A 10958-nucleotide genomic window follows, 5' to 3' on the forward strand; every position below is an offset into this window, starting at 1 on the left:
CAACCCAGAGAAGTGTGAGGTGGTACATTTTGGAAAGACAAACTCCAAGGCAGAGTACAAAGTAAATGGCAGGATACTTGGTAGTGTGCAGGAGCAGAGGGATCTGGGGGTACATGTCCATAGATCCCTGAAAGTTGCCTCACAGGTGGATAGGGTAGTTAAGAAAGCTTATGGGGTGTTAGCTTTCATAAGTCGAGGGATAGAGTTTAAGAGTCACGAGGTAACGATGCCGCTCTATAAAACTCTGGTTAAGCCACACTTGGAGTATTGTGTCCAGTTCTGGTCGCCTCACTATAGGAAGGATGTGGAAGCATTGGAAAGGGTACAGAGGAGATTTACCAGGATGCTGCCTGATTTAGAGAGTATGCATTATGATCAGAGATTAAGGGAGCTAGGGCTTTACTCTTTGGAGAGAAGGAGGATGAGAGGAGACATGATAGAGGTGTACAAGATAATAAGAGGAATATAGAGTGGATAGCCAGCGCCTCTTCCCCAGGGCACCACTGCTCAATACAAGAGGACATGGCTTTAAGGTAAGGGGTGGGAAGTTCAAGGGGGATATTAGAGGAAGGTTTTTTACTCAGAGAGTGGTTGGTGCATGGAATGCACTGCCTGAGTCAGTGGTGGAGGCTGATACACTAGTGAAGTTTAAGAGACTACTAGACAGGTATACGGAGGAATTTAAGGTGGGGGCTTATATGGGAGGCAGGGTTTGAGGGTCGGCACAACATTGTGGGTCAAAGGGCCTGTACTGTGCTGTACTTTTCTATGTTCTATGTTCTATTAACTCAGTCAGCTCCATCATGGATACTAGCCTCTTCAGCAATGAGGACACCTTCAAGGAGCACTGACTCAAAAAGATGGCATCCTTCATTAAGGACACCCCCCCCCCAATTACCCAGGGCACGCCCTCCACTCTTTGCTACCTTCACAGAGGAGGTACAGGAGCCTGAAGGAACATACTCAACAATTCAGGAATAGTTTCTTCCCCCCTGCTATCAGATTTCTGAATGGACATTGAACCCAAGAAGTAGTTTGATAGCCCTTTGTAAATACCTGGTTTTCTGCATTAATTACTCATAAAATATGGTCTCATCTTCCTCTGGGCACAATAATACACAAACACAATCTGCCTAAACCAATTACACACAAACAATTGTACATCTCGTCAATACCGAGTACACCATTTAAACAATCACAGCCTAAGCTCAAAGGTGTATGTGGATCTCAGGGGTAATGCCTTCTATAAAAGCTATCTGGAGTCAGGTGCGGCAATCAGTGAAATGAGATTGGGGGTGTGGGTTGTAGAGGTGTCCTGCCTTGTAAAAAAAAAAAGTCAGATACTGACAGAGCCTGCTTTTATCAAGAAAGATCTGTTTATTTGCACCATGCCTGGATCAAAACAACTTCCAGAGGACCTTAGAGGAAGAATTGTAGAGATACATGAAGCTGAAAAAGACTATAAAAGCATTTCTAAAGACCAGAGTATCCAGTCCATTCCAGCTGTGAAGCACAGTTGAAGGATCATCATGATTTGGGGCTGCTTTGCTGCCTTAGGGTCTGAACAGCTTGTATTCCTTGAGGGAGCAATGAATTGAAAATTGTGTCAAGCCACTTTACAGGAGAATGTCAGGGTGGTGGTCCATCATCTGAAGCTGACAGCTAACAGAAGTTGGATGATGCAACAAGACAATGATCTAAAACACAAGAGTAAATCAACAACAGAATGGTTTAAAAACAAGAAAATCTTTTGTTTTGAAATGGCCACATCACAGTCCAGACCTTAACCCAATTAAGATCACAAAATACTCTGCAGATGCAACATTCACAACATGCTGGAGGAGCTCAGCAAGTCGGGCAGCATCCATGGAAACGATCAGTCAATGTTTCAGGCCGGAACCCTTTGTCAGGACTGAAGAGGGAAGTGGCAGAGGCCCTATAAAGAAGGTGGGGCGGGGGGAGGGTGGAAAGGAGAAGGCTGGTAGGTTCCAGGTGAAAAACCAGTAAGGGGAAAAATAAAGGGGTGGGGGAGGGGAAGCAGGGAGGGGATAGGCAGGAAAGGTGAAGAAGGAATAGGGGAAAACACAATGGGTAGTAGAAGGAGGCAGAACCATGAGGGAGGTGATGGGCAGCTGGGGGAGCAGGCAGAGTGACATAGGGATAGAGGAAGGGAGGGGGAGGGAATTACCGGAAGTTGGAGAATTCTATGTTCATACCAAGGGGCTTGAGACTACCTAGACGGTATATGAGGTGTTGCTCCTCCCCCTCCCTTCACCGATCCCTATTTCACTCTGCCCCCTCCCCCAGCTGCCTATCACCTCCCTCATAGTTTCACGTCCTTCTACTACCCATTGTTTTCCCCTATTCTTTCTTCAACTTTCCTGCCTATCACCTCCCTGCTTCCCCTCCCCCACCCCTTCATTTTTCCCCTTGCTGGTTTTTCACCTGGAACCTACCAACCTTCTCCTTCCCACCCTCCCCCCACCTTCTTTATAGGGCCTCTGCCCCTTCCCTCTTCAGTCCTGACAAAGGGTTCTGGCCCGAAACGTTGACTCATCTTTTCCACGGATGCTGCCTGTCCTGCTGAGTTCCTCCAGCGTGTTGTGAACCCAATTGAGATGCTGTGGCATGACCTGAAGAGGGCAAGGTATAATATGATTTGAAGAGGCATGATTAGGAAGTCAGCATGGCTTTATAAGTCTGACTGAATATTTTGAGGATGTGACGAAACACATTGATGAAGGTAGAGCAGTAGATGTAGTGTATATGGATTTCAGCAAGGCATTTAACAAGGTACCCCATGCCAGGCTTAGAGAAAGTAAGGAGGCATGGGATCCAAGGGGACCTTGCTTTGTGGATCCAGAACTGGTCTGCCCACAGAAGGCAAAGAGTGGTTGTAGATGGGTCATATTCTGCATGGAGGCCAGTGACCAGTGGTGTGCCTCAGGGATCTGTTCTGGGAACCCTAATCTTCGTGATTTTTATAAATGACCTGGATGAACAAGTGGAGGGATGGGTTAGTAAATTTGCTGATGACACATAGGTGGAGGTGCTGGGGATAGTGTGGAGGATCAGAGGGATCTTGAGGTCCAAGTCCATAGGACACTCAAAGGTACTGAGCAGGTGGACTCTGTGGTTAAGAAAGCATATGGTGCATTGGCCTTCATCAATCGTGGGACTGCGTTTAGGAGCCGAGAGGTAATGTTGCAGCTATATTGGACTCCGGTCAGACCCCACTTGGAGTACTGTGCTCAGTTCTGGTCGCCTCACTATTGGAAGGATGTGAAAACCATAGAAAGGGTGCAGAGGAGATTTACAAGGATGTTGCCTGGATTGGGGAGCATGCCTTATGAGAATAGGTTGAGTGAACTTGGCCTTTTTTCCTTGGAGTGATGGAGGACGAGAGGTGACCTGATAGAGGTGTATACGATGTTGAGAGGCATTAATCATGTGGATAGTCAGAGGCTTTTTCCCCCAGGGCTGAAATGGCTAGCACGAGAAGGCACAGTTTTAAAGTGCTTGGAAGTAGGTACAGAGGTGATGTCGGGGTAAGTTTTGTTTTAAAAACGCAGAGGGTGGTGAGTGCGTGGAATGGGCTGCCGGCGGCAGTGGTGAAGATGGATACGACAGGGTCTTTTAAGCGACTCCTGGCCAGGTACATGGAGCTCAGAAAAGTAGAAGGCTATGGGCAACCCTAGGTAATTTCTAAGGTAAGGATATGTTCAGCACAGCTTTGTGGGCCGAAAGGCCTGTATTGTGCTGTAGATTTTCTATGTTTCTAAGGTAGCTGAGAAATACTGATCAATTGAAACAGTCTTGTATGGAGGAATGGTCTATATTTTTTTTAAAAAACAGGCTTGGTTATATATTACAATGTACTGCTGCATATCAACAAATTTTGCGACATATGCCAGAGATATTAAAGTTGATTCTAATTCTAATACTGGCCCATTCTCCTAATCTATGCAAGTCAGAAGTTTCAACTTTTTTTGTACCCTGGACCAGTACAATTAAGAGATCTGTGGTCCCTAGGTTGGGAACCCCTGGTCTAAGTCCATCTGCAGCCTCCCTGCTTCCTCAACACTGCCTGCCCCTCCACGTATCAACCACAAAGCTATCAATTCCAAATCATTAACATACAGTGTGAAAGGAATCGGTCCCAACACTGATCCCCGGAGAACACCACTCGTCACCAGCAGCCAACCAGAAAATGCCCTCTTCATTTCTCCACTCTTTGCCTCCTGCCAGTCAATCAATTTTCTGTCCATCCTGGTAGTATAACCACCTCAAAAAATGTTTTTTTATTTTCTTAATGCTGGATCTGGAGATGGTATTGTCCAGAAGGTTCTTTAGCAGTCAAGAATGAGGCACAAATGTTTACAGTTGTTTCATTAAATGTTCAAGGAAGACATCAAGCAGTATCAGCTTGTAACAGCACAGTAACTAGCAGCAAGGAATAGGAAATAAGAGAAAAATGGCACGTAACAAAGTAACTGAGATCTCATATTTTCCCTTTATACTGCAAACTCAAAAGCTGGTTAGATGATGGGGTTTTATCTCATGGGAACAAGGGTAACATCTCAGGCTTACAGACAAAAACTAAAAAAATCTACTAAAATTTACAGACAGGTGAATATACAAACATGAAGGTATAAACAAAGTTAAACTACCTGAAAAAGAGCAATTTAAACCCCGATACAGCATCTGCGATATGGTATGCAAGATGCAGAATTAATACTTTACACTGTGTTATGTGTGCACATAATAAAGAACTTCAGTTCCCAATGTGCAATGCAGGCGGATCACCCGGAACCGGAAGTGGCGTTGGTAAGCTGGTCGCATGCCGAGTCGGGCTGAAGCCATTACTGTACATAAAGATGTTTTTGCTTTTACCCACGTTGCTAATTTTTACAAGAACATAAAAAGGAGTCAGAAGGCACCACGAGGTCTAAACACAGAGCGTAAATGAATACAGTATCACGTGCTACTGAAAAAGAGATGCTAGGTTCCAAAAGAGAGAAGCTGCCAGCCAGAGAGTATGTTGTGTCCTGAAGCTGCCGTTTTTCATTGAATTCACCAAGAGAGATTCGGGTAAGAGCCCAAAAATTCTGTCATGGATAAGTTGTCCTCCCACACTTATGCAGTTTACTAGCAATCTGATAACTGGAAACACTTCAAATTGCAATTCAATGTATATTTAACAGCGAGTGTGGATGAAAATTGGAAGGCATCTATCTTTCTACAAATAATTGACGAAGACACCTTGGACATCTATAACAGCTTTCAAATTGATAAGACGGCCTTGAGATTGGACACTCAGATGACAAACTTTGTGAAGTATTTTGTCCCGAGTAAAAACATCACGTTCGAATGATACAAGTTATTTTCTTGTGACCAGAAACAAGGTGTCAACTTTGACCAGTACCTAGTTGAGCTTCACACACTGAGTAAGTCCTGCAAATTTGAAGGTTTGAGAGACTTGCCAGTTAGAGACAAATTAGTTTGCGGGATCTCGGATAATAGACTTAAGAGAAATTTAGATCCACAAAAAAATTAAAGCAGGAAAAGTTTGTGGGAATGTGTAGGACACTGGAGACCTCATAAGCACAAGCCAAGAAGTTGCGCAGGGCATAAGCAACAATGCATGCTGTGATAACAGAGGGGCAATGCATACGGCATTTCTGAAAGCAACAGCTAAGCACAGAGGTAGGCTCAAACAGCAAATGTGGAGGGGCACTTTCCAAAGACGTTTTCTGCAATAACTGTGGGAAGAAGAATCATTTTGCAAAGTTCTACAAAGCTGGGGCTACCAAGAGGAAGAGGCACATGGCTGATGAAATGGAGCAAGTTTTGGCAAGTCAGAATGGATTGCTCCAGAGACTGTGCATGAGACAGTACACATCTTTCCCTCTCCACCCCTTTCCGCTTTCCGCAGGGATCGGTCCCTCCCCACGGATCTCCCATCTGGCACTTATCCCTGTAAGCACAAGTGCCACAGCTGTCCCTACACCTCCTCTCTTGCCACCATTCAGGGCCTCAAACAGTCCTTCCAAGTGAGCCAACACTTCACTTGTGAGTCTGTTGGGGTCATCTATTGCACCCGGTGCTCCCGGTGCAGCCTCCTTTACATCGGTGAAACCCGACGCAGGTTGGGGGACCGCTTCGTCGAGGAGCTCCGCTCCGTCCGCCACAACAGACAGGATCTCCCAGTAGCCACCCACTTCAACTCTGCTTCCTACTCCCATTCAGATATGTCCATACATGGCCTCCTCTACTGCCATGATGAGGCTAAATTCAGATTGGAGGAGCAACAGCTCATAAACCGTCCAGGTAGTCTCTAGTCCCTTGGTATGAACGTAGAATTCTCCAACTTCCGGTAATTCCCTCCCCCTCCCTTCCTCTATCCCTATGTCACTCTGCCCCCTCCCCCAGCTGCCTACCACCTCCCTCATGGTTCTGCTTCCTTCTACTACCCATTGTGTTTTCTCCTATTCCTTCTTCACCTTTCCTGCCTATCACCTCCCTGCTTCCCCTCCCCCACCCCTTTATCTTTCCCCTTACTGGTTTTTCACCTGGAATCTACCAGCCTTCTCCTTCCCACCCTCCCCCCACCTTCTCTATAGGGCCTCTGCCCCTTCCCTCTTCAGTCCTGACAAAGGGTTCCGGCCTGAAACGTCGACTGATCATTTCCACGGATGCTGCCCGACCTGCTGAGTTCCTCCAGCGTGTGTGAGTGTTGTTTTCATCCCAGCATCTGCAGATTATTTTGTGTTTATGTTGACATGATTGCTGCCTCCGTTCCAGTATCTCCCGAAAGAAGAGATTAGGACAGCAGCAGGGACAGATGAAACAATGAAAGTATTCCAAGAGACAATACAGATAGGATGGCCAGCAACTAAGAATGACTGTGCAATGCGTATTCAGGATTATGGGGCATGCAGAGTTGAACTGTCATTAGTGAAAAGTTTGGTCTTCAAAGGGAACAAGTTTGTGATTCCAGTGTCGCTACATAAAGAAATGCTCCAGAAGATATATGAAGAGCATCTTGGTGTGGAAAAATGTAAATGGAGAGCTCGTGAAGTGATGTACTGGCCAAGAATGAACCTAGACATCAGCCAGAGCATTGCTTCATCTGAAATATGTTTTACCTACAAACCAAAGCAGCAAGCAAAACCACTTACACAACACTATGTACCAGAAAGGCCATAAGGGAGTGGATTTGTTTGATTGCAATGAGAAAAGTCATATTGTAGTAACAGACTATTTTTCTCAATTACCCAGAGATTGCAACACCGCAATCAACATCCAGCAAAGCAGTCATCACCTTCCTGAAAGCTGTGTTTGCGAAGTATGGAGTCCCATGTGAACTGGTATCAGACTATGGTCCACAACTTCAGCCGTGAATTTGAGTCCTTTGCCAATGACTGCCCGGGGGGAGGGGGGCGTGACATACAACTTCAAGCCCACATCACCCAAAATCAATGAAGACAGCTCGAGATGGATGAGAGGACTTTCACAAAAGTCTGATGATTTACAGAAGTGCACCACGCAGAATGGCCTTTCACCAGCCCAAATGTCGATGAGTTGCCACATATGCACTATCCTTCCAGTGCACAGTTGACACCTAAATGAGCACACAAGATCAAATTGGCTAAAGAGAAAGGGAGTGGAAAAAAATCATGACAAGACTGTGAAAAGTCTACCAATCCTGAAGGCTGGAGATCAAATACGAATCCGAGATTGCAATTCTGGCACATGGTCCATGCAAGGATTTGTGCAAGAGGAAGTTGCTCCACATTCCTACCATATCTAGACAGAGCAAGGAACACCTCTGAGAAGGAACTGTGTGGATCTATGACCACAAGCTCCAACCCATAGCTGTGAAACGTCACCTGTCAGCACACCAAAGGGGCCAAGCAGATCTGAAAAATAACCTTGTTAATCAGAGTTCTCAAAGACACAAACATTAACACAGCAAGTGAAAGCAATACATCTGTGGAGACAAATAGACCAAAAAGGATTGTCAAACCACCTCAGAGATTGATTGACGGTTGATGAGTGAATAAGGGACTGTATTTACACATCACAAAGTTAATGTAATTATCTTTGTTAGAAAGCATTATTGTCTCTTGCAGGTTTATAATGACATTGTGTTGTGCTGGTTTTTCTTTTAAGGGGGAAAGATGTGTTATTACATGTGTACAAAATAAAGAACTTCAGTTCCCAGTGTGCAATTTGGGCGGTTCACCCAGAACCACAAGTGGTATTCGTGAGATCATTGCACACACTCATGTTGGGCTGAAGCCATTACTGTACATAAAAATTTGTTAGTTTTTACCCACACTGTTAGTCTTTTTCAAGAACAAAGAAACTATTCTAAGCTGGTTAGATAATGGAGTCTTGTCTGATGGGAATAAGGACAACACCTCAGGTTTACAGACAAAAAAACTTTGAAAAATCTACTAACATTTACAAACAGGTGAGTATACAAACAAAAAAGCAAGTGTAAACAAAGTTAAATGTCAAGAAGAATAGCAACTTGGCCCCTAATCCAACATATGCAATATGGTATACAAAATGCAGAATTGAAGTAATGTTTAATTGGCCACACTAGACTAAAATCTGACTATTTTCTAATGAAATGCAATTTAAAATCAGCTGAAATTGTCTTACCAGCCAAATGAATCTTTCTATCTTAAAGTAACTTTTTACAGTTTTGTACGTGTCAAATTTACTCCAATTAACATTATGTAATAACTACAATGAATTAACCTGAAGTCTGTCAGCTCACCAAAGTATTGCCATCAATAAATATCGGGTGTATTCTCACTAGGCAATGACTATTTAATACTTGTCCATTGGTAATTAAACATAGTTGGGTTTCAACTTCAGTAAACAATGTTCCCTCTAATGTTTATCTTTACAGCTGGGTGGACCAACCATTGCTCTGAACAGGAAATTTTCACATGGCCTAAAAACTGCACAGCACATTAACGTTTTTGGTTTTGTAGATGTGTCATCATTCAGCAGGCTGGCAGTTTATTAACAATGAAATGGTGACTTCCATTCTGTGCTTATTGTTACAATTTGTAAGTAGGTTGAAGCTTTAAAATGTTTGAAATTAAAGGTTTTTGTACCTTTATTAGATGGATTATATTCATTAACAGAATTACAGGGTATTTCACAACCGTATCAACAATTTCAAAATTATCTTAACATTACATAAAAGAAAATTCCAGCTGTGCAAAGGCCATGTGCACAAGAACATTTTGGTTACTGCATGGCCATGCAGCTTCAAGGGACCAGTGTCAGTAAATTAACTGTTTATGGGTAGTATGCTTCAGAGTTAATTAAATATCATAAGCAAACACCTAGAGTATTTTCCTATAGCATCCTTAAGAAAAACAGCTTAAAAGCTAAAAAAAATTACTAGGATTACTAGTTACTTTGGATTTCTAGCATCTGCGGAATTTCGTGTTGAATCAAGAAACTAGTGTTTCCTGTATTTTCCCAATTTAACTGAGTCTGAGGCATTGCCAAGTCCACAATTACTCGAGGTGGAAATTAAGTTTATGATTTCATAAGCAAATCGCCAACAATAATAAATTTCATTAATATCACACAGTGAACCAGAATAAATCTAGGAGGAGTAAGAGTGGGAAAACTTGTTGAAGCAAAGGAAGGGATTGGGATGCAATAACAAAAAGTTTGAAGAGATGATTTTTAAGAAGGCATCTTTAAGGAGGATGAGAGAAATTTAGAAAGGCTAGGGAAATTCAAAAATCTGGATACAAATCAGTTGAAGTTCTGGTTACCAACGGCAGGTAAGAAGTGCACGTTCAGAGTTCAAAGAACCGAAAAGCTTGCAGATTGAATATTGAGAGCTAAAGTCTCAGTGGGATTAAGCATGTGACTAAGAAATATTAACTGAAGGATTGGAAGTTCAGGGCACCAATATAGATCGTGGAATACACGAATAGGCGATTAGGTCTCCTGACTGGAAGGATGGCCGACTTCTGTAAGAGCTGACATTTAGAGTGTAGAGGCCGGGGGTTGGTGAGTCAGTGAAGGCTTTAACAAAAGAGAAAGTCAAAAAGTACCACGAAGGAGGGCACCTTTCGCAACGTCAACCAAGGGAAGCTCTGAAGAATGTGGGCAGAAGGCAGAAGTGTTGCAGAGGATGTGGTTTGCTGAAGTGTGCGAGGTTAGAGCAGCCGCACGACATGTCAGCTACTTCGGGGTTTAGTTCGGAAAATCAGACGCTAGGTGGGCTGGAAACTGCTTGGAGATCCATCAAACTGAGCCAGACAATCATGACAGGAAAATCTTTCCGCAGGCGCGGGTGGGGACGAGCTGCCTCCAGGAACTTGATCCGACTGGTGAACTTCATCAGAATATCCACGCTGTTATAATAAAGGAGCGGGAACGGTGAAGCCAGTCAAGCCTCTGCCACACCACACAGTCCAATCCAGCCCTACCCACAACCCCAGCCTGCCCCCATCCGTCCACTGCCAAAGGACAGGACAGAATGTTCTAGTCTCTGCACGGCACGGCACTGCGCAACCCGACTCGCTACTCACCGGAGAGACGGTGCCCCTCCCGAGGCTCCGTGCCTCACTCACTCACTCACTCACAAATCAGGGGAGCGGTCGCTGCGATCCCGCTGTAAGACCTCATCGTCAATCCGCGGAGCACAGCCCCTCCTTTCGTCATCGAACGCCGCTCCCTCACGGCCCATCACCCACGTGTCAGTCACCGAGGCCCGCCCTATCAGCGCGCGGATCACCGGGCCCGGCCCCGCCCTCTCTTCACGTCAGCGCCCCACCAGTAAATTGTCTTCCGACCAAAGATGGCGCCATTGCGCACGGGTGGGCTTGGCTGAGGTTCCATTAAATCCAAACGAATCAGACTATGTCGTGACATTTGTTAACTTTGCGGTAGTTGTACATAAGAGAGAA

At 44.5% G+C, this 10958-nt stretch overlaps 1 protein-coding gene across 1 annotated transcript in view; it reads right to left on the reverse strand.

The window, feature by feature from the left end:
* ano10a (anoctamin 10a) overlaps positions 1 to 10735 on the reverse strand; it is a 57230-nt gene extending 46495 nt beyond the window's left edge. Inside the window, exon 1 of the mRNA XM_063056621.1 lies at positions 10581 to 10735. The gene's annotated coding sequence lies outside the window, so the exon portion shown is untranslated. The remainder of the gene's footprint in view (positions 1 to 10580) is intronic.
* Positions 10736 to 10958: the final 223 nt, after the last annotated feature.

This window comes from Mobula hypostoma, chromosome 1 (assembly GCF_963921235.1).
Source record: "Mobula hypostoma chromosome 1, sMobHyp1.1, whole genome shotgun sequence".
In the NCBI taxonomy this organism is placed as follows: domain Eukaryota; kingdom Metazoa; phylum Chordata; class Chondrichthyes; order Myliobatiformes; family Myliobatidae; genus Mobula; species Mobula hypostoma.